The sequence below is a fragment of the Phacochoerus africanus genome, chromosome 8 (assembly GCF_016906955.1).
Source record: "Phacochoerus africanus isolate WHEZ1 chromosome 8, ROS_Pafr_v1, whole genome shotgun sequence".
Taxonomy (NCBI): Eukaryota; Metazoa; Chordata; class Mammalia; order Artiodactyla; family Suidae; genus Phacochoerus; species Phacochoerus africanus.
The window spans coordinates 43,757,920-43,782,467 of record NC_062551.1 but is presented as its reverse complement, the minus strand read 5'-3'; the positions used below and the strand labels follow the sequence as shown (position 1 = coordinate 43,782,467).

Below are 24,548 nucleotides of genomic sequence, written 5' to 3'. Positions count from 1 at the left end.
ATAGAGAGGGGTTCCCTGGTGGCTTAGTGGGTTAAGGATTTGGCATTGTTACTGCTGTGGCCCTGGTTACAGCTGTGGTGTGGATTTAATCCCTGACCCAGGAACTTCTGCATACTGTGGACATGGTCAAAGTAAAAATAAAACAGGGGAGTTTCTGCTATGGTGCAGTGGATTTATGATCTGGCTTGTCTCTGTGCCGGTGCTGGTTCGATCCATGGCCCTGTGCAGTGGGTTAAGGATCCAGTGCTGCTGCAGCTGTGCTTGGATCTGATTCCTGGGCAGGGAACTTCCATATACCACTGGTGCAGCTGAAAGATGAAAAAAAAAAAAAAATGGAGAGAGGTGGGCAAATAAAATACTACTTAAAAAAATTAGGGATATACCTACCTTATGGAATTTGGGATGATTACATGGGGCAATTCTGGAAAAGTACTTGTTAGTTCTGATACATATTAAGTATTTGAAAAATATAAGCTATAATTAATATCATATAATTTGTCACAAATTTATGTCAAAAGTTCCTTTGGTCCATATTATCTTTATTAATTTCAATAAGCATTTGGTATAAGCATTTATTAAATAAGTTCTAAATAAATAATGAGTAAAATAATATGAGGAACAATTTGTTTGCAAAATAGCTCCTTCAGAAATGATGAAATTTAGGTAAATATTTTTTTCTAATAACCTACAAATTCTAAATCTCACATCTGACAAATTAAAAATCATAGCTCCTTGCGCTTGTTTTATATATATGTATATAAAAAATATATATACAGACTAAGTGTACTGTGTAAAATCTCTGTGAGAAAACTTAAACATTATTTCCCTGTCTTTAAAAATAACCTGTTTTAGGGAGTTCCCATCGTGGCTCAGTGGTTAACGAATCTGACTAGGAAGCATGAGGTTGTGGGTTCGATCCCTGGCCTCGCTCAGTGGGTTAAGGATCCGGCATTGCTGTGAGCTGTGGTGTAGGTCACAGACTTGGCTGGGATCCCGTGTTGCTGTGGCTGTGGCCTAGGCGGGCGGCTACAGCTCTGATTAGACCCCTAGCCTTGGAACCTCCATGTGCCACCAGTGCAGCCTTAGAAAAGACAACCCCCCCCCCCACACACACAAAAAAAAAAACCCTTTTAGGAATTCCCACTTTGGCTCCATGGGTTAAGAATCCGACTGCAGTGGATTGGGTAGCTGTGGAGGTGTGGGTTTGATCCCTAGCCTGGCACAGTTTGGTAAAGGATTTGGTGTTGCCTCAGCTGCAGTGTAGGTCACAGCTGCAGCTCAGATTCAATTCCTGGAACTTCCATATGCCACAGTGTGGCCATAAAAAAAAAGAGAGAAAAGAAGAAAATAACCTCTTTCAGTCTTTTAGTTTGTTTTTAGCTCAGTGTAACACAAGGTTACTTATATTTAATTACTCTTTTGAATTTTTCTGCTGAACTTGCACATGTAATTCCTTTCTGTGTAGCCATCAGAACCTTCTTCACAAATTATTTTCTTGAAGTATCTTTATTCAGGGACAAGGTAATCAATATATAGTTATTGTCAGCTTCTTTGTTAATGTTGCCATTTGTTATTTGTAAGAGTTTTCATATTTTAAAAGACTTCTGTGATATATAGCATATGTAATATCACTCCTATTTTTATTCTTACCAAAAGTAATAGAAATTTTCTTGTGAGAAAAATCTTTGGTTTATTCTCCAGAAACCCCTTCTCTGAAAAATTCTTTAAAATACTTTTTTTGTTCAAAGAGAATGTAGTTCCTGGAGGGATTCTGTGACGTGAATTGGCTAAGGCAGCTTGTAATAACATTACTTAGTATTTTCCAGGCACAGTAGGGAAGGTGTCCATGACATATTCCAGTAAAACCCTGTGGGATTTTGTGTTCAGATTTTTGCAAGCCAGAAACACAAGTCCCTGAAGGTAGTGGTTTTTATACTTAAGAAATGCTTTTCTTTTTCCTTTTTGTGTTATGTTGATAAATATGGAATGACCTCAACACCAGAGGGCAGTATTTTATAGTAGTTGCCAAAATGTCCTCACAGTCTGTATAGTGATCTATCTGATGGGTTCAAAAAGAAGTCTTATGTGTGTTTCGTGTTTTTCCCTGTGTTGCTATAAAATGTACCTGGTCTTGAGAGGCATAATGAATCGAGAATTTCACAAACTGCAGGCTTTAAAAAGTCTGTTTTGTGGAGTTAAACCTCCCTGAATTAATTTTCATACTAAGCGATGCTGTTTCCAGTGATTAGTCTGGTTGGCAGGGGTGACTGTCCCCAGCCCAGGCCTAGAGGAGGTCCTCCCCTGTTAGGGAGTAAAAAGTCAGATTCATTTGCAGCCAGCAGACTTGGTTTGGCTTCAGAGATGATCAGAATTTATGAATTTTGTTCTGGAAGAGTATCCTGAGCTTACTGAGTAGAGAATGGGCTTTTCTTCCAGAAGCTCTGATAAAATTTATTTCATGCACATTAATACAGTTTTAAAACAACAGAGAATAGTGAGGACACTTTAGTACACCACATTCGGTTCCCCATCTCTTTTTGTTTGCTGGTTGCCATTCAATATAACCATATACTGAATCCTTTAAAATACTTTCCTAGTCTTCTGGCATCCTTGTTAAAACAGGGAAGCATAGTTGTATTGACCAGGTCATTCCTATTTTCTCTCTTTAGAAAAGATTTTTCCTGCTTGCTGCACATGTAATATAAATTCATTAAAGAAAATAAATATGGCCAAAGAAGAAAGTAAAAAATCACTTGTCATCTCACCTCATAAATAAGATTTTGTTATATATACTCTGTTTTTTTCTATTTTTTTTAAATTAGAAAAGTACAGTGGAAACTCCTGTACATGCCATTTTAGAATTTGTATTTTTCACTGAAGGTGATAAACATCTTGCCAAATTGCACATCATAACTCCTCAAGATTATTTAGTATTTTATAGTTGAGTATACATGACTCATTAAGTTAGTTTACCCTCCTATCATAGGTACCTGAGAGAGTCTGGGTTATTCACACTCTCACCTACTGTGAATATTATTATTATTATTATTATTATTATTATTATTTAAAACCCCCAAACTTTGTTATTCTGCTTCATTCATTCAACAGGTATATATTGATTGCTGACCAGGAATTATTCTCAGTGCTTGGAATAGAGTGGTAACAAAGGATGATCCCTGACCTTGTGAAACTTATATTCTAGTGGAGGAGACAAATATAGATGATAAATGTAGCAAGTGAGTAAAACATTTAGTATATTAGAAAGCAATACATACAATAGGAAAAAGAACCAGAGCAGGTGAAAAGAGGAGTGAAGAGGGTGTGGTTTCAGTGAGAGAAGTTGGGCTGAGCCTAACTGAGAGGGTGATGTTGCAATTCTTGATTGAAGTGACAGATATTTTAATTTGCATTTTATTATTACTAAGACTAGACATTCTTTCCTATGTTTCTTCTTTTTCTTTCTTTCTTTTTTTTTTTCCATCCATACGTGTGGCATGAAGTTGAAAGTTCCAGGGCCAGGGATTGAACTTGCACCACAGGAGCAACCCAAACTGCAGCAGTGACAATGCCGGCTCCTTAACCCCCTGGGTCACCTGGGAACTCCACGTTTTTTCTTTTCTTCTTCTTCTTTTTAAAATCTTTTTAGGGCTGCACCTGCAGGATTTGAAAATTCCCAGGCTACAGGTCGAATTGGAACTGTACCTGCTGGCCTACGCCACAGCAACACGGATCTGAGCCAGATCTGCGACCTATGCTATAGCTTATGGCAACGCTGGATCCTTAACCCACTGAGAGAGGCCAGCAAACGAACCCAAGTCCTCATGGATACTAGCTGGGTTCGTTACCGATGAGCCACAGGGAAACTCCTGTTTTTTTTTGTTGTTGTTTTTTTGTCTTTTGTTGTTGTTATTGTTGTTGCTATTTCTTGGGCCGCTCCCGCGGCACATGGAGGTTCCCAGGCTAGGGGTTGAATTGGAGCCGTAGCCACCGGCCTACGCCAGAGCCACAGCAACGCGGGATCCGAGCCGCGTCTGTAACCTACACCACAGCTCATGGCAACGCCAGATCCTCAACCCACTGAGCAAGGGCAGGGACCGAACCCGCAACCTCATGGTTCCTAGTCGGATTTCTTAACCACTGCGCCACGACGGGAACTTCGGGAAACTCCTGTTTTTTCTTATGTGCATTGTCTGCTGTTCATGTCCTGTGCCCATTTTTCTGATTGGGAAGCCCCCCCTTTTTTTTTCTTTTTTAGGGTCACATCTGCAGCATATGGAGGCCCCCAGGCTAAGGGTCTAATTGGAGCTGTAGCTGCCCGCCTATGTTATCGCCACAGCAATGCCCGATCTTAGCTGCGTCTGCGACCTACACTGCAGGTCACGGCAACACAGGATCCTTAATCCACTGATCAAGGTCAGGAATGGAACCTGCAACGTCACAGATACTAGTCAGATTCATTTCCACTGAGCCACGATAGGAATGCCTGTTGTGCTTTTTCAAAGAGAACTTTTCCTTTGGAAATAATTTCACACTTACAGAAAAGTTGCAAATCTAGATTTAGAACAAAGAACACCTGTGTACACGTTACCCAGATTCACAAATTAACATTCTGCCCATTTTTCTTTATTATCAATTCTCAACATATTGGATTTTTTTTTCTAAACCATTTAAGAGTAAAGTTGCATACATCATGGCTTTTTACCTCTAAATACTTTTATGTATATTACCTCAGAATAAGAATGTGCTTTTACATTACCATAGTGCAATGATCAACCTCAGTACATTTGCATAATTCTTTAATTTACCGTCAGCATCCACTTTTGTTACTTGACCCAATAACATCCTTTGTAACATTCTTTTCCTCCAAACAAGATCTGGTCTGGATCAGATATTACATTTAGTAGTCATGTCTCCTTAGGCTCCTCTAACCTGAAAATTTCTACAACCTTTGTCTTATGATAGTGATATTTTAGAAAGAATGTTATTATCTTAGTCCATTTGGGCTGCTATAACAAAATACCCCAGACTAAGTGGCTTATAAACAACAGAAATTTGTTACACACAGTTCTGGAGGGTGCAAATTCAAGACCAGGGTGCCAGCATGGTTGGGTTCTGGCGAAGGACCTCTTTGGAGGTGCAGACTGCAGACTTCTTTACTGGGTCCCCATGTGGTGGAAGGAATTAGGAAACCGTCAGCTCTCTTTTCTTTTTTTTTTGTTACTAGATGAATTTTATTACATTTATAGTTGTGCAACGATCACCACAACCAAATTTTATAGCATCTCCATCCCAAACCCTCATTGCAGCCCCCCACCCCCAACCTGTCTCCTTTAGAAACCATAAATTTTTCAAAGTCTGTGAATCGGTATCTGCTCTGCAAAGAAGTTCACCGTGTCCTTTTTTTAGATTCCACATGTAAGTGATAGCATTTGATGTTGGTGTCTCACCATCTGACTTCACTTAGCATGATAATTTCTAGGTCCATCCATGTTGCTTGCAAATGCTGTTATTTCTTTCTTTCTAATGTATCAACTCTCTTTTCTAAGGACACTGATCCCATTCTGGAGAGCTCTGCCCTCATGACTAAATTACCTCCCAAACCTCTTCATACCATGACCTTGGGGGTTAAGTTTCTAACAGAGGAATTTGATGAGGGGGTGACAAAGATCCAGACTGTAGCAAATACCATTCCTCATTTTATTTATTTTTATTTTACTTTTTGTCTTTTTAGGGCTGCACCCATGGCATATAGAAGTTCCCAGGCTGGGGGTCGATTGGAGCTATCTATCATTGCTGGCCCACGCCACAGCCACAGCAAGGCTCAGATCTGAGCTGCGTCTGCGACCTATACCACAGCTCATGGCAATGCCAGATCTTTAACCCACTGAGTGACGTCGGGGATTGAACCCGCCTCCTCGTGGATCCTTGTTGGGTTTGCTACTGCGAAGCCACGACAGGAACTCCTGATGCCTTGTTTTAAAATTTAGGATGTTTTATTTTGGGTATCTCTGATGTTTTTTCATGACTGCATTTGGGAAAAGCATTCCTGGCTGGAATACTATTTGTATAGTTATGTGTTGTGAGCAGGTCCATCTCAAGGCACTCCGTGTCCATCTGCCCCCTTGGTGGTGATGTTCATTTTGATCATCTCATCACCTTGTCGTCCTATTTTTCCCCCTTGAAACTATAACCCATCTATGAAGAGACACTTTAAGTCTATGCACATATCCTGCTCCTTATCAAAATTTCCCCCTAGATTTAGCACCCGTTGGTGATCCTTGTCTAACCAATCTTCACTACAGTTTCTGTGAGGAAGGAAAAGGTTTTCCTCAATTCTCGTAGGGTCCTTGGCTGGATCTGAAAATTTAAAAAGACAGATTAATAAGAGAAAAGCACACACATTGTATTCAATTTTTACAGGTTCACGGAAGCCTTCACAATAGAATGAAGACTCAAAAAACGGAGGGAGGCAGGAGACTTTTACACCTTTTTAGACAAATAATAAAATTGTGACAAATTACCAGGACAAAGGGTAATTTGGGCTAGGGGTGTTAAATGGTCAAGAAGTAACTAGGAAGATAAGGGTTAGTTTAACAAAGTTCCTCGTACAGCCTTCTTGGCCCTAAATTCGCAGCCCCTGCTGATAAGAAAGACTCTCCTTGGTAGGAAAACCCGTTTCATGTGAGAGATCTATGACTCGTTTCAGGGAAGAAGAGCAAAGGTCAGTGACCCTCTTACTTCTGCCATATTCTTAAACTCCCTCAGCTTATGATAATCGACCTGCTAAAGTGCCATATTTTGGGTTAGTATGACTTGAACTTCATCATTACAAAATGATAATTTTCTAACTGTAGTGTTCCTTTCATGTTTTCTGGTTGGTCTTTGGCATCTTCCCTTCTCCCCTGTTCTTCATCCATCATCCATCCATCCATCCATCCATCCATCCATCCATCCATCCATTCAGCATTCATCTATTCATCTTTCTATTATCTATCTATCTATCTATCTATGTATCTATCTTCCATCATTCGTATATACTCATGGATTTCTGTTTTTCAATGGTTAATGACTCATTTGTATTTATTATTTTGTGGCTCAAATTAACCCATATTTGGACTGTGGAAGCCCCTTCAATCTGGGTCCTATGTCTTTGTGAGCGTCTGTCATTACAATACATACACTAGGGCTTGTTTTTTAGATTTTTAAAAATTCTCCTCCATTGATCTATTTTTGTGTTGTGTTACCACATTCTATTAAAATTTCTAGCTTTAGAGTTTTTTCTCTTTTTTTTCTTTTGATTTTTGAGGGCCGCATCTGTAGCATATGGAAGTTCCCAGGCCAGGGGTCAAATTGGAGCTGTAGCCTCTAGAACACCATTCACTGTTCCTTGTGCCTTATTGGCCACTTCTCAGAGTCCTTTGCTTCTTTCTCTTTATTTTCTCATCTCTAAATGCTGAAGTCTCCCAGGTCTTAAACCATGGGTCTGTTCTTTATCTGCTCTTACTCCTTTGGTGATCACAGTCTCAAGATTGAAATATTATCCTTATAATGAAAACTCTAAATTTATATCACCTGTTTAGGCTTCTCCTCTCATCTCCAAACCTGTATTTCCACCTGCTTTCTGAGATCTAACTCATTTCCAGCTAATATACGCCATTATTATTCTTATTATTTACCTATTTGTGTAATTGTTTTTTTTCCCACTAGCCTGCAGATTCCATAAAAGCAGAAATTTTTTAAAAATTGTATTCAGGGTTGTTTTAAACAGATCCTAGAACAGTATCTAGTGCATAGCAATTATACCTTAAGTATTTGTTGGATGAATGGGTGAATGTCCTAAGAATTCAGATTGATATTTTTGATGTTTCTCCAATTTCTTACAATGTCTTTATTTCAAAGAGAGTAATCCTCCTTATTTAAAGCTATTGAATTTTTTATTCTCTGCTAAGTTTTGATTTATCCTTAAAAAGGGAACTATATTTGGCCACTACTGAAATAATAATAGGTTTGATCAGTTATTTATTATATTATGGATACCTGTTTTAGGTATTTCAGGTCAAGGTGAGAGGAGAAGAGAATAGTTTGGATTTGCTGGGGGTTTATTTTTTCAGACAGAGTTACAATTGCCTGTGTAGAGTAAAAAGAGAACTCATCTGGAAGCAGCCACAGGCAGGGAACTTCCCTGTGGTGCTGAAGAGTTTTTTTTGTTTTTTTGTTTTTTCCTTTTGCTACTGTTGTGGAAGTAGCAGCAGTAGGATAACAATGAAACAAGGAGGCTGATAACAATTGCAAGCATTTACTCCACGCTTTGCTAAGTGCCAAGCACCATGATAGGGCTTACCATGAACTCTCTCACTTAAACCTACAATTACCTTATGAGCCGCACACTATTATTATTCCAACTTTATAGATGATAGCTCTGAAACTTGGATAAATTAGGTAATGCATTAGCCAGCATACAAGATGGTTCCTAATGCTCCCCACCTCCTAGTATTTACATACTTGCGTATCCCCTCCCGCGTTATACCAGGGCTGGGTTCTTTATGGGATTAATAACATATAGCAGAAGTGAGGGCGTGTTTCTTCTGAGATTCGGATATAAAAGAATATGGCTTTCTTGGAGTTCCTGCTGTGGCTCAATGGGATTGGTGGCATCTAGGGAGCACTGGAACGCAGATTTGATGCCTATCTGGGCACAGTGGGTTAAGGATCTGGCGTTACTGCTGTTGTGACTTAGCTCTCGACTGTGGCTCAGATCTGATCCCTGGCCCTGGAGCTCCATATGCTGAGGGTCAGCCAAAAAGGAAAAAAAAAAGAAAAAAAAAGAGTGTGGTTTCCTTTTTTTTTTTTGTCTTTCGGGGCCCGCACCTGAGGCATATGGAGGTTCCCAGGCTAGGGGTCAAATTGGAGCTGTAGCTGCTGGCCTACTCCACAGCTGCTGCAACATGGGATCTGAGCCATGTCTGCAACCTACACCATAGCTCATGGCAACCCTGGATCCTTAACACACTGAGCAACATCAGGGATCGAACCTGCATCCTCATGGATACTAGTTGGGTTCGTTCACCACTGAGCCATGACGGGATCTTCTGAGTGTGGTTTCCTTTTTGAGCAGTATCTCGCTTTTTTTCTCTCTCTCGCTCTCTCTCTCTGATTGCTTGTTTTATGGAGGGTGTTACAAGGATACGTAGGGAGCCTATGCAGAGGCCCATGGGGTAAGGAACACTGCCCAAACAGCCAGCAAGGAATTGAGACCTGCCAATAACCTCAGGAATGAGTTTGAAGGTAGATACTCCACCCTTTGAGTTTTCAGATGGCTATAGTCCTGGCTGGTAGCTTGCCTGCAATCTTGTGAGAGTTCCTGGGCCCAAAACCATCCAGCTAAGCTGCTTCTGGACTCCTGATCTTTAGAAACTGAGATAAGGAATGATAATTTTTTTTTTTCTTTTTACAGCCGCACCTGAGGCACATGGAAGTTCCCAGGCTAGAGGTCTGATCAGAGCTGCAGCTGCCAGCCTACACCACAGCCACAGCAATGCCAGATCCCAGCCACATCTGTGACCTATGCTGCAACTTATAGCAACGCCAGATCCTTAACCCACTGAGCCAGACCAGGCATTGAACCTGCATCCTCATGGAGACTAGTCGGGTTCCATTGAGCTACAACGGAAACTCCATGAATGATAATTATTTTAAGGTGCTAAGTTTTGGCATAACGTGTTATGCAGCAGTAGATAACCAATGTAGGTAACGTGTTCAGGAACACACTTTTATTACGTAGTAGAATGAAAACTCGAACTTGGGTTTCTCAGGCTCCAGAGCCTGAGTTCTTAACCCCTGGGACCCATTACCATGGGGATAGCTACAGTGTCTAGCCCTCTCACCCTGGGCGACAGTTGAGTGTTTGGGTTCACTGTGGCATGTGGGACTGAGAACTGACCCCATGACTTCTAAGGGCTTCTTTCCCTCATTCTTAGTTTGAATTAAGCTTTTTACCTATTTAAAAGTCCCAGTTTCCCCTGTGGTGCAGTGGGTTAAGAATCCAACTGCAGCGGCTCAGGTTGCTGTGGAGGTGTGGGGTCAATCTGTGGTCCAACACAGTGTGTTAAAGGATCCAGCATTGCCATATCTGCAGCATGGGTCACAGCTGTGGCTTGGATTTGATCCCTGGCCTGGGAACTTCCAACTGCCATGAGTGTGGTCATTAAAAAAATTTCCTGAATAATTTCTATAAGTACCTATGCAGAGCACGTTTAAGGTATGGGTTATACTCTCCACTTAAGCTGGCTGTCCAGACTTCCTAAACTACCTCCCTGAAGGGGCTCTTATACTCTGGGTGACTATATACCTACCCAGGGCCACTTACGTGACAATCAAGGGCAGCCCCCATGCCCCTGAAATGATTCAGAGTAGCCAATCTTAAGCTTGCCGACTCTGTATCATCCTTTTCTTTCTGTGGCAACCATAATAAAGATGCTTGTCCCTCTGTCTTGTGATTGGCCCTGGTGCTTCCCCCTTGTGGCTCTGCATGGTGTGCTGTGTCCCCCTCCGGGAACTATGAGTAACAAAATTATAAAAACTCTTTTCAGTTTCTCTCTTGGTTGGCCTCTGGTCTCACCATACCTCACCAAGGAATATGGTTAAAATACTAGCACATGAGGTTTTGGTCATAGCTACTCAATTTCATCAATGTGGTGCCCAAACAACCAGGACAGTATATGAATGATGAGTGTGATTGTGTTCCAATAAAACTTTATTTATAAAGTAGGTCATGGGTCAGATTTGGCCCAAAGGCTATGGTTTGCTGAGTTTTTTTGTTTTTTTGTATTTTTTTAGGGCTACACCCGAGGCATATGGAGATTCCCAGGCTAGGGGTTGAATCAGAGCTGTAGCCACTGGCCTACACCACAGCCACAGCAACATGGGATCCAAGCCCTTTCTGGGACCTACGGCAATACCATATCCTTAACCTACAGAGCAACGCCAGGGATCGAACCCACAACCTCCTGGTTCCTAGTCAGATTCGTTTCTGTGGCGCCACGACAGGAACTCCTGCTGATCTCTTCTTTAAAGCAGCCTTAAGGCTGTTGATTTTTCTGGTCAATGAGTAACATTAAAGAAAGTTTCATATATCTAAGTTAATTCGTAAAACTTTTCAATCTGAGTTAGATGACACCGAGAAAGACCCTTGCAAAAGCTTGAAAGGCATTTTGTACCCTGTGAACTGTTTTAGTTCTGTCTGTCTGTGTTATAGGAAAGGAAACTTAAGATCTTACTGAGGACTTAAAGGAAACTTAAGATCTTACTGAGGACTATAGCCTGAGAGATAACTCCAAGGAACTGCTTTATAGAGGTAGGGGAGGAGCCAGTATATATATTATCATTTGGGTTGGGAAATACTTAGATTTGGGCATACATCTTGGTAAAAGTTTACTGATAATCACAAAGAATAGATATCTCAGGTTAATGATTTTAATGCTTTTTTACACATGGGAAGATGCAAGAATCTGGGGTCACTGAAATTCTTCCTGAGATATGCATCTATCTAAGGGTCTGTTTATCCAAAGCACAGAGTGTCTCATCCTGTTTTATCATCCTGAATTCTTTTCAGGGTGCTCTGTCGCTGAGAGACTGCAGTGGGTTGAGACATAACCCTTATGTAACTGGATGATAAATGATACTCTTTTTTCTTTCTTTTTTTTTTTTTTTTTTTCTTCTCTTTTTAGGGCCACACTTGTGGCATTTGGAAGTTCCCAGACTAGGGGTTGAATTGGAGCTGCAGCTGAGGCCTATACCATAGCCACAGCCATGCCAGATCCGAGCCACCATCTGTGGCCTATGCGCAACCTGTGGCTGGATCCTTAACCCACTGAGCGAGGCCAGGGATCAAACCTGCATCCTCATGGCTACCAGTTGGGTTCTTAACCCTCTGAGCCACAATGGGTACTCCCTCTTTGTTCTTGTTCTGTTCACACCATTGTCATAGTCTACTTCATATGCTTTTAGAATGACAGTAATGAAAGTGGAACTACCATAATGGAAAGCTGATTTATAGTCATTATCATTATTCATTCTCCTAAGGACAATTGTATCTCTCCACTTTACAGGTGACAAAACTGAGGCTTTGAGAAGTCCAAGAGAATGCTTCTACTAAATGGGAGCGGGAGCAGTCAATTCAGGTAGTCTGACTTAAAAAAAAAAAATCATGTTCTTAACCCAGTTATGCAATTACATTTTGAGATTCACTTATCTCCTTTAAAGCCATCCTTTAAAAATGTCCGTTGGCTTCAATTATGATTATTTAATACATTATTTCTTTCATTAAATAACTTTTAATTTTAGGTATCCCCAAAAGGATAGACATACTTTTTTCATAATTGGATGTTGTACAAAGTGACAGGATTGATTCTTGCATTCATTTTAGTTCATAATAGAATATATTAGTTTAGTTGGAATAGTTAATTTTCCCTCGGGGAGAATCAGGTGCCCAAGGCGCTGATTGATAAATCAATAAATCTTTAGTGAGTCTGGTAAATCGACTGTCACACATATGTCAACCTTTTCTCCAGAGTATAGATTTTATCCAGGACAAGTGTGTTTTTTTCCTTTCTATTGTTTTCTCTCTCAAAATCGTATTTAAACAAATCCCTAAGATTGCAAGCCTTTTTCCCCCTTTTCAAAAAATAGCAGTAGGGATTGTGCTTTTTCCAGCTATCTTAGGGAAAGAACTCAGTTGTTTGCATATTTGCATTTCAACCCCTAACCTCTCCTGAGGACAAATGGCTGTCTGACTATTAAGCCCACAGGCACAGCACTGGGACTGTGGATTAAGCCTCTGAATGCTGACTAGTTTTCCGCAGCATTCCCAGCATGTGTGAAGAATGTGTTTGTAGCTGGGAGGCAAACAGAACATCCAAAGCCGAGCAAGAATTTTGAAAAATAGTTGTCTTATGTATAAATTTATTTTGCTCTTAGTGTTTTATTCTTGCCTGTTTCATTATTCCTTATTTCTACTTTCTTTTAAAATAGCTTAGTTTTGTTTGATATTCTCATGAACGAAGTTTTAGTCACTTCTTGTTGAATGCTGTGGTCTTGATTTTTTTTTTTTTTAATGTTCTTTGTTTCTTTATCATTTAAATAACCAAGCCATTGATGGGTGGCTCAGATATTTTCACTCCTGATAGAGAAGGCCTGGTGATTTCCAGCATGAAGTCTGTGTGGCCTTCCCTCTATACAAATAAGGGCCCAGTTGGAAGTGTTGGCAGGTACTGGAAGGCAACAGCTTTGGTTTGTAGTGCATATAATAGGAACAGCACAGCTTTGGGCTGTGGATTTATTTCTCTAAGTTTAAGTTATTATTGCTCCTACTTTCAGGTGAAAAACCCAAATGTATTCTCTCAACTGGCTGTTTATTCTTTTAACATACATCGACAAAGGGTGAATTTATATCTGGGTAGAAACACCAAACTAAATTGGGGGATTGGCACATTCACTTAAAGGGTCACCCATAATAATGAATTGAGAAGCTTTCTGCAAGGCATGCGAGGTGGGGCAGGTGAGGCATGATCCTGAGTGAAGTAAAATCCAGCCTCTGCTCTTGAGAGCTCAGACTACAGGACGGAGTAAAGAGAATGCCAGAGAATTTACCCATCAGGGAAAGAATCTTGTTTGAGAGGTTGTGGACAATGGAGCACTGGAGATGCACTTTGAAGGACTGATGGTATTTCAACAATGTAGCCACATTTATCCTGCCTGTAAAAAGCACAGGGGAGAGAGGAGGTGAGGTTGGGGGGGAGAGAGAGAGAGAGAGAGAGAGAGAGAGAGAGAGAGGAGAGAGAGAGAGAGAGAGAGAGAGAGAGAGAGTGTGTGTGTGTGTGTGTGTGTCTGTCTGTCTGTCTGTCTGTCTTCTCTTGTCTGTTTGCTGTCCCTTTGGGGAATAATTAGCTATTCACTTCAGCTGGCATAAGGGTAGGGGAGCAACAGAAGATGATTTTCTAAAAAGAATTTAAGTTTCATGATTCATTCGGTCTTTAGGAGAAGAGCGATGTATATTTCCCTTTCATATGCAGTAAAATTACATCCCTGTCTGTAGGGATGATGATTCCATTTATTATAAAGTTAATGCCAAATCCATTCTTAGCTATTTTGTAAATTGTAATGTGACTGACACATAATGAGCTCTATGTTGTAATTCTTAAAAATAGTTACCATAATGCTGCCCTCTAGGTCAGGGTCATGGTATAAATTCCATCATACAGCCTGTGCTTTCTAAATCTATTCATTATCTGCCTGTACGTTTAAACTGGGAATTGATCCCTAGTCCAGGCCAAATGTCAGGGTTAGCAGCAAGTAGTTTTAACTATATCGTAATTTTTTTGAGGCAACTTTCACTGTACTGTTTGAGCTAAAGCATTTCACTTACGGAGTAAGAAATGGATAAAATTAAATTGCCTTTCTACTAAAACTATTCCACTAATTGGGATTTTGTTGTTGTTGTTGTTGTGTTATATTCTTAGAAAACACAATAAACCACATTGCATACTTTTTATTTTTTGTGTGTTTTGGGGTGAGAAACTAATATTATTTTGAACATATGCTTTGTAGACATTCTGCTGTGTTAACTTCAGAGAAGCCAGGGAAATTACAATTCTGACTAGTATCCATGAGGTTCGATCCCTGGCCCTGTTCAGTGGGTTAAGGATCTGGTGTTGCCGTGAACTGTGGGGTATGTTGCAGACACAGCTCAGATCCTATATTGCTGTGGCTATGATGTAGGCCGGCAGTTGTAGCTCCGATTCAACCCCTCCCCTGGGAACCTCCATATGCCATGGGTGCAGCCCTAAAAAGAAAAAGAAAAAAAAAAGTGTATGTGTGTGTATATGTGTGTGTGTGTGTATATATATATACTATAAAGATTCTATACTTTGGAGTTCCCATTGTGGCTCAGCTGAAATCCTTTCTGAATAAATCCTTTCAGAGTTTATTCTTGTGTATTCTGTGGGGCACAGATCTAATTTAACTTTTTCTAAATGGTTACTTCATTGTCTCAGTAACATTTATTAAAAACTCCATTTACTCTCCTGTGATTTGAAATGCCACCCTTATTATATAATAAAGTTTTATTTTTTAATTTTAATTTTGTTTTTAGGGTCCTATCTACAGCATATAGACATTCCCGGGCTAGGGGTCAAATTGGAGCTGCAGCTGCAGGCCTACACCACAGCCATAGCAACGCCAGATCTGAGCTACATCTGAGACCTACACTGAAGCATGCAGCAATGCTGGATTCTTAATACCAGATTCATCAGGTTTTTAACCTGCTGAGCCACAACAGAAACTCCTATTATATAAGAAAGTTTTATTATATTTGGATTTCTTTCTAGACTTTCTATTCTATTATATTGGTGTGTCTACTCATAGGTACCATATAGTTTTAAGCATAGAATCTGTTTTCTTGCTTTTTTTTTTTTTTTTAGGGCTGTGGCATATGGAAGTTCCCAGGCTAGGGGTCGAATTGGAGCTGCAGATGCTGGCCTACACCACAGACACAGCAACATCAGATCTGAGCCTCACCTTCTACCTACACCACAGCTCATGGCAACACTGGATCCTTAACCCACCAAGCAGGGCCAGATATCAACCCGTGTCCTCATGGATACTAGTCAGGTTCATTACAGCTGAGCCACAATGGGAACTCCAAAGTATAGAATCTTTATAGTGTTTGTGTGTGTGTGTGTGTATATACACACATATACATATATATATACATACAAATGTATATATATGTATATGTGTGTATATATACATATGTATGTATTGTCTTTTTAGGGCTGCACCCATGGCATATGGAGGTTCCCAGGAGAGGGGTTGAATCGGAGCTACAACTGCCGGCCTACATCATAGCCACAGCAATACAGGATCTGAGCTGTGTCTGCAACGTACACCACAGTTCATGGCAACACCAGATCCTTAACCCACTGAACAGGGCCAGGGATCGAACCCCATGGATACTAGTCAGAATCGTTTCTGCTGAGCCACGACGGGAACTCCTTTATAGTATATTTTGATATCTGATAAGACTAGTCCTTCCTGTAGCATTTTATCTCTTCCTCTCTCCCTCCTCCCTTCCTCTTTCTTTCTTCCTCTTTCTCTCTTTCTTTCTATATATTTTTCTTATAGTTGATTTATAGCATTGCGTTCATTTCTTATGTACAGCACAGTGACCCAGTCATACATACATACATTCTCTTTTCATACCGTCTTCCATCATGTTCCACCCCAAGAAATTGGACATAGTTCCCTGTCTTTCTTGCTATATATTTATAAAGACTTCATTTCTTTAGAGCAGTTTTAGGTTCTCACAGCAAAACTGAGAGGAAGGTGCAGAGATTTCCCATATATACACTGGCCTCACACATGTACAACCTCCCCTCTCCCCGTCATCTCTCATCAGAGCGGTACATTTGTTATTACCGATGAATCTACATTGACACACTGTAATCAACCAAAGTCTATAGTTTACATTAGGGTTCACTCCTGGTGCTATATAGTCTGTGAGTTTGGACACACTGTACCCTTTATTATTGTATCATACAGAATATATTCACTGTCCTGAAAATCCCCTATGCTTTACTGATAGTATTTTTTTTTTTTAGTATTTTCCTAATTTTTTTTTTTTGTCTTTTTTAGGGATGCACCTGTGGCATATGGAGGTTCCCAGGCTAGGGGTCTAATCAGAGCTAGAGCTGCTGGCCTACACCACAGCTCACGCAATGCCGGATCCTTAACCCACTGAGCGAGGCCAGGGATGGACCAGTAACCTCATGGTTCCTAGTCAGGTTCATTAACCCCTGAGCCACTATGGGAACTCCTACCTTTTTATTTTTTTATATCAAGTTTAGTGTCGTCTTGCCCAGCTCCATAAAAAAAAAAAAATCGTGTTGGTCTTTTTTATCGAGACTGCATTTAAATTTTAAATTAACTTCACGGAGAACTGACATCTTTATGATATTTTTCCATCCTTTCCAAGAACAGGGGATATTGCTAGAAAGGATGTCTTTCCATCTGTTCAAGTCTCCTTTAACGTCTTTCAGGAATATTTTCTAAACCTATTACATGGGCTTTACATATTTCTTGTTAAATCTATTCCTAGGTCTTTTATCTTTGTCGTTGCTGTAAATGGAGTTTTCTTTACTACTCACCTTTATTCTTGAAGGCTATTTTTGAAGGTATCATGGCTTTATACCATTGTGGTGAGTTGCTAGTTATTTTCTTTCAGCACACTGATGATATGACCATATCCTAGGATCCATATTTTCTCTTGAAATATTAGCAGTCAGGCTAGCTGTGGCTTCTTTGAAGATCATGTCTCTTTCTCTGGTTCCTTTTAAGATATTTTTCTCTTTGATTTTCTGTAGTTTGACTATGATGTGTCTATGTGTGGATTAAAAAAAATTGTTTATCTGCTTTGGAATTTGTTAAGCTTTGTGAAGTTATGGGTTGGTGAATTTTGTAAGTTCTGGAAAATTCTCATTCATTACATCTCCACATATTGCCTCTGTTTATTCTCTCTCCTCTTATCTGGAATTCTGATTAAATGTATATTAAACCTTCTCACTGTGTTCTCTGTGCTTGTTCCTTTTCATCTATATTTTATATGTATTCTCTTCATGCTTCATTCTGGATAGTTGCTTCTGACTTTTCTTTTGGTTTGTCAGTGACCTCTTCAGCTGTGTCTAATTTGCTATTAAATCTGTCCATTGAACTTGTACTTGTGTTTATTAGTTTTCAGTTGTACAACTTCCATTTGATTCCTTTTCACTTCTGTGATGACACTTTTTAAAGTATGCAGTTCCCTGATGACATTTGCAGCTTTTTCTTTCTTTCTTTTTTCTTTTTTTTGATCATAGTAAAAATAGTGATTTTATAATCTGGATCTGAAAATCCTAATATCTAAGGCTCTTGTATTGAAGTCTTTCTGTTGTCTCTTTTTTCCCCTGCTGATTCTTGATGATAGGGTCTTTTTACCCCTTGAATGCTTAGTTCTCTTTGACTGTATTCTGTCCGTTGTATTTAAATACATATTTGTGGCAAAATTTTGAGACATAGGACAATTGAATCTGCTTCCAGAAAGAATTTTTGTTTGCTTTACAGGTAGCATGCAGGCCCTGCTAGTTTAGGACTACCTTACAGCAAGTTCAAGGCTGAGGTTCTCAGAATTAACCCAGAAAAAGCAAAGTCTTGGGGTCTTGTCCTAGCTTAAATGGATGAGTGTTTGTTAGCCTTCCTCCTTTGTGTTGATCTTGTGATTTCATTTTTATCTCCCTTATTTCATAACTATAACTGTTTTTATATTTTTGCCTTATGTTAGATGCCATGCAGATAAAAGGGGTATTGAATGCTAGGTTATTTCTTTGGGTTTCTAACCTCCTAGATTTTGGTTTGGTAATTCTTCATTCTCTTTTTAGTGGGCCTCTGCTTTTAAGAAGATTTTTAAAAATCATGTTTAATTCAGCTTTATTAGTTGTCCTTGGAGGATTGTTTTGAATTACCTAAACTACTAGTACTTCATGGGTCACTTTTGGGGAATATCTTTTTTTGTGAGCATCCAATTTTATTGGATTGTGGTTTTGGAATGTTCTTTATATACCAATTCTTTTTCCCCCAGCCTTTTTTGTGAAAAGGTATCCATTCTTCTTTTTGTTATCTCTTTCATGTTGGTAGAAATAATGTGTATTCCATAATTGTCAAGTGTAGTGTTCTATATTTTCTATTATTTCAATCTTATTATTTATAATGTTTAAATCTTCTGTCATTACAAATTAAAAAAAATCTTTTCGATCTGTCAATTTCTGAAAGTGGTGGTTTAAATCTTTATTATAATATTTGCTTTCTACATTTTTATATATATATATATACACATATATACACACACATATATATAGTTAGATATAATAGATATAAGCAAGTTAAGATTTGTTTTGCTTTCTTGGCAATTTCTTCCTTTTATTATTATTTGATGCCACTTTATTATTTTTTTTCTTTTAGTGTCTGTTTTGTCTATTTATAATACAGTTGTTCTGGGTTTCTTTTGATTTTTCTTTTTTCCTGCTTTTTATTTTCTATCTTTAAAAGCTCTTTTGTTATAGATATATCTCTGGAAAACAACAGAAAGCTAGATTTTAATTTTTATTATTGTGATAAAATATGCATAGCGTAAAATTTAACATTTTAACCATTTTAAGCATACATTTTAGTGACATTAAATATGTTCACATTGTTGTTCAACCATCACCACCATCTTCAGAATTTTTTTATCTTTCCAAATTGAAACTCTGTATTCATCAAACAATAACTCCCCATGCTTTCCTCCTCCCAGCATCTGACAATCGTTATTCTACTTTCTGTCTCTGTGAATTGAGTACCCTAGGTTCCTATGTAAGTGAAATCACACACTATTTCTTTTCTTTTTTTCTTTTTTTGGACTGCACCTATGGCATATGAAAGCTCCCAGGCTAAGGGTAGTATCGGAGCTGCAGCTGCTGGCCTACACCACAGCCACAGCAAAGCGGGATCCAAGTTGCGTCTGCAGCCTACACCACAGCTCATGGCAACACTGGATCCTTAACCCACTGAGCAAGGCCAGGGATTGAACACACATCCTCATGGATCCTCGTCAGGTTTGTTAACTGCTGAGCCATGAAGGGAACTCCAATCACATATTATTTTCCTTTTATATTTAGTCTGGTTTATTTCTCTTATCATAATGTCTTCAAGGTTCATCCGTGTTGTAACACGGATCATAATTTTGGATTAACATTTTTTTCCTGGCCCTCTAATTGAAATAGAAAAATCCTATGATCTTTTCAGAAAACCATTAGCTAGAGCAAATGATGTAGCAGAGGTCCCACTTTTGTGGGAAAGTGGAACAGGATCACTGGCCCTTCCTTCTGGAGATAGTCTCCCAATCAGCCATCATAACTGGGGCTTCAGTTCATGTCATGTCTGAACTGGGAACCATATGGAAGCTCTCAAATATACCACTTCACCCTCTTACTGGAATGCCAGGCCATCCATTTTTCTGCAGTGGTTTGCTTTTTTAGTTAATTCGTTAATCAATCAATTGATTATTTAAAATTTACCCACTCACTTATGCGTTATAAAAACTTTCAGATTTTCAGAAATTTCCAGTGTCATCCTTTTTGTTTTAATGTTTTATTCTATTCTTCTTCTGACAGAGTCAGAAAGAATGTAACATTTCCAGGTAGAAGAATGTCTGTTTCTTCTGATATATTCATATGGAGTCTAACTCATTATTATGAACCAGAAGTTCCTTTAGGGGTATTTATATGCCTTTTTTTTTCTCTTAAAAATAGTTAGAGGGCGCTTTCTTATGGCATAGCAGGTTAAGGACCCTGTGTTGTCGCCGTAGCAGTTGGGTGGCTGCAGTGGCATGGGTTTGGTCCCTGGCCAGGGGAAATTCCACATGCCACAAGCATGGCCAAAAAAATTTTTGTTTTGATTTCAGGTATTAATTAGTTATATAAATCAGATAACAGTATTTTTGTATACTTTTGCCACTTAAACGATGTATCCTAAATAAGAATGTTTGTTAGTATTATGAATGTTATATGAACACAGCGATAGAAAATATCAATATTTTTGTTGTTCTTCTTCATGATTTTTTAAAAAATTTTGGTAATCTATAAATAATTTGAAATTGATGATTTTAATCGTTTTAAGTACACGGTTCTGTGGCCTTAAGTACATTCACATTGTTCTGCAATCACCGCCATCACCCTTTCCAGAACTTTTTTATCTTTCTAAATTGAACTGTGTATCCAGTAACACTAACTCCCCAACTTCATGGGTTTTTAGGTGTACACTTTGAGTGCTTACTTGAAAGTAGGTACAATTTTTTTTTTTTTGTCTTTTCTGGGGCCGCACCCTTGGCTAGGGGTCCAGTCGGAGCTGTGGCCACCGGCCTACGCCAGAGCCACAGCAACACCAGATCCAATCTGTGTCTGTGACCTACACCACAGCTCATGGCAATGCCGGATCCCTAACCCACTGAGCAAGGCCAGGGATTGAACCTGCAACCTCATCGTTCCTAGTCTGATTCGTTAACCACTGAGCTGTGACAGGAATTCTAAAAATAGGTACAATTTTATATCTTGCCAAACTTAGCCTCATAATGGTGGCTTTCAACCTTTTAATTCAAACCAAAGACAACCCTGAACATATATGTCGTGCAAATATAAATAAAGAAAGAATGGAAACAAAATAATATTTATCTTTACTGCATATAATAATATCTGATATTTTCAATCTTAATTTGTTTTGTTTTGCTAAAAAATGCTATTTGAGATCCTTTGCATTCCTTTTATATTCTATTCATTGGTCACTTCCTGCTAGTTACAAAAACAGTGCATTACATAGTGAAGTTGAGAAGAGAAACCAGCAGTATAAATAAAGATGAATCTTAAATGGCTGTGTTAGTGGTATGCTTCAGAAGAAGAAAGCCCTGAATTGTAGTGTTTGTTGATTTCTATGGGTCAAATACTCCCACTAAGGCCAATTTTTGGCTACCAGTGGTTTAACTTACAAAATTCCTGATATTTAACAATTTGCTGTTGTTAGTTGGTACCTGCTGGCTCTAGCGGGTTTGATCCCTGGCTCCGGCTCTGATGTCAGAGAGTTTTCTCTGAAAACCTCAGGAATGTGCATAGGCTATATAATAATACTTGTATAATACAGCTTATAAACCTTGAAAGAGAGTAGGTGTGAAATAGATCAGCCTAACTAAAACTCAGTTGTCAGGTTATCCTGAATCCTTAAGATTTCAATATTCACACAGCTGTCTATTAATATGGCAACTTTCTAAGAGAATCCTTTCTTGTTTTATCTTGGAAATTGAAGCGTACTAATTTCCAAGATAGCAAGGACAAGATAATCTTTGAGAAAAGATAATTCTTACACACTTGGGTTTTTACTAAGAAAAAATGCATCAAATCAAACATTTGTCATGGGATATTTTTGTTTTATTAAAGTCAACCTCACCTATTTCTTTAAAATTAACACAAATTGATGAGGAGCACATTGGAAATTATACATGGGCTCACATTATATCTCTGTTGGACAGCACTGGTCTAAAGGATATATTTTATTTTATTTATTTTGTCTTTTGTCATTTTAGGGCCGCACCCACAGCCTATGGCGGTTCCCAGGCTAGGGGTCCAATTGGAGCTGTAGCCACCAGCCTACTCCAGAGCCACAGCAACGCGGGATCCGAGCTGCATCTGTGACCTACACCACAGCTCATGGCAACACCGGATTCTTAACCCACTGAGCGAGGCCAGGGATCGAACCTGCAACTTCACGGTTCCTAGTCATATTCATTTCCACTGTGCCACAATGGGAACTCCTAAAGGATGCTTTTTAGACAAAAGTGAAGTGATCCACATGAAAGTCTGAGATACAACAAGAAAGAAGAGCAAAGAAAATAATAAACATGTGGTTAAATTGGACAAAGATTTTCTAAACACAGTAGTACGAGTTTGTGGGTAAAAAAAAAGACAGAATTAAAAAAAATGGCAATAATAGCTTTTAATTCTGGGGCAGCTGTTAAGATGAGAGTGATCTGAAGTTTTGTGTTGTTCTGGAGGAGGACCAAGTTAACCTTGGATAAGTTAATTATGCATGTTAAAATATCGGGTATTATGTCTAAAAGAATATAGAGTATTTAATTGCCTAAGTAGTAGAGGAAGAGAATGGAATAGAAATTAGAGAGCAGTCCCTTAAAAAAGGCAAGAAGGGAGAGAAAAAGAATAGGACAGATAGGAGTTCCCTTCGTGGTTCAGCAGTTAATGAGCCTGACTGGGATCCATGAGGATGGGGGTTGGATCCCTGGCCTCCCTCAGTGGGTTAAGGATCTGATGTTGCCATGAGCTGTGGTGTAGGTTGCAGACATAGCTCAGATCTGGTGTTGCTAAGGCTGTGGTGTAGGCCAGTGGCTATAGCTTCTATTTGACTCCTAGCCTGGGAACCTCTATATGCTGTGAGTGCGGCCCTAAAATAGCAAAAAAAAAAAAAAGGAATAGGACAGATAGCATAAACTAAGCTTTTAGAATTAAATTTACCTGTAAGTGTAAATAGAGTAAATGTTCCAATTGAAAGACAAAGATTATCTGACTAGATTTTAAAAATTATTACTATTATTATTATTTTTTAATGGCTGCATCCACAGCATGTGGAAGTTCCCAGGCCAGAGATTGAATCCTAGCTGCAGCTGTGACCAGTGCCACAGCTGTGGCAACACAGGATCACAGGATCCTTTCTCTCTCTCTTTTTTTTTTTTGTCTTTTAGGGCGGCACCCATGGCACATGAAAGGTCACAGGCTAGGGGTCGAATCAGAGCTGCAGCTGCTGGCCTACACCACAGCCACAGCAACACCAGATCCCAGCTGTGTCTGTGACCTATACCACAGCTCACAGCAATACTGGATCCTTAACCCACTGAGCTAGGCCAGGGATTGAACCCGCATCCTCATGGATCCCAGTCAAATTTGTTTCTGCTATGCCACAATGGGAACTCCAACATGGGATCCTTTAACTCACTGTACCAGGCTGAGGACTGAACATGCACCTCTGCTGAGACCTGAACTGCTGCAGTTGGATTCTTAACCCATGGTGCCACAGCGAGAGCTCCTAAATTATTTTTAAAATTAGCCATTTATAAGAGGTGCATAAAAATCTAAGTATATAGAAAGATTGAAAACAAAAGGATGGCAAAAGATATAATAATGCAAATACCAAAGGAAAAATTAATAGCATAGACTTTAAAACAACAAAAACTACTAGAAATAGAACAGCTAATTACATAAATTATATTATACAGTATCATTTCTGTCACATATCCTCACCCTCCACCCCCACCCCAAGCCTAGCTGACATTATGCTTTCAAGGTTTATCTCATTGGTATGTGTTTTATATGGATACCTGCATTCCTTGCTGGATGCTCAGAAGCGCCTCTCTTCTCCCCCACTCAGGAATTTATGGATATTAGGATGCCTACATTGACTCGTAGATTCCAATGGATATAAAATATTTACTCACATTGTCAACATCAAAAATACTTCTTGAAAGGAAAAAGTTCCTTGACATTGGTCTTGGCAGCAGTTTCCTGGATATGACACCCAAAGCACAAGGAACAAGAGCAAAAATCAACAAGTGGGGCTATATTACACTTAAAAGCTTCTGCACATTAAAAGAACTCAGAGAACAGAGAGTAGCCAGTTACCAGGGGCTGGGAAAGTAGAGTGAAAAGGAGAAATATTGGGTCAAAGGGCACAAACATTTAGTTGTAAGATTAACGGATTCTGGGGATCTAATATACAGCATGGAGATTATAGCCAGTAATTCTGTATTGTATACTTGAAAGTTGCTAAGAGAGGGGGTAAAGATTTTCCCCACTAAAAAGAAATGGTAATTAATGTGACAGGATGGAGGTGCTAAGGCCATGGTGGTAATTATATTGCAATATATAAAT

At 39.2% G+C, this 24,548-nt stretch overlaps 1 long non-coding RNA gene across 1 annotated transcript in view; it reads left to right on the top strand.

The window, feature by feature from the left end:
* The window catches only part of LOC125133464 (uncharacterized), a 123,929-nt gene that overhangs the window by 55,168 nt on the left and 44,213 nt on the right, over window positions 1-24,548 (top strand). Inside the window, exon 2 of the long non-coding RNA XR_007136445.1 lies at window positions 12,108-12,179. This is a non-coding gene — a long non-coding RNA (uncharacterized LOC125133464). The remainder of the gene's footprint in view (window positions 1-12,107; window positions 12,180-24,548) is intronic.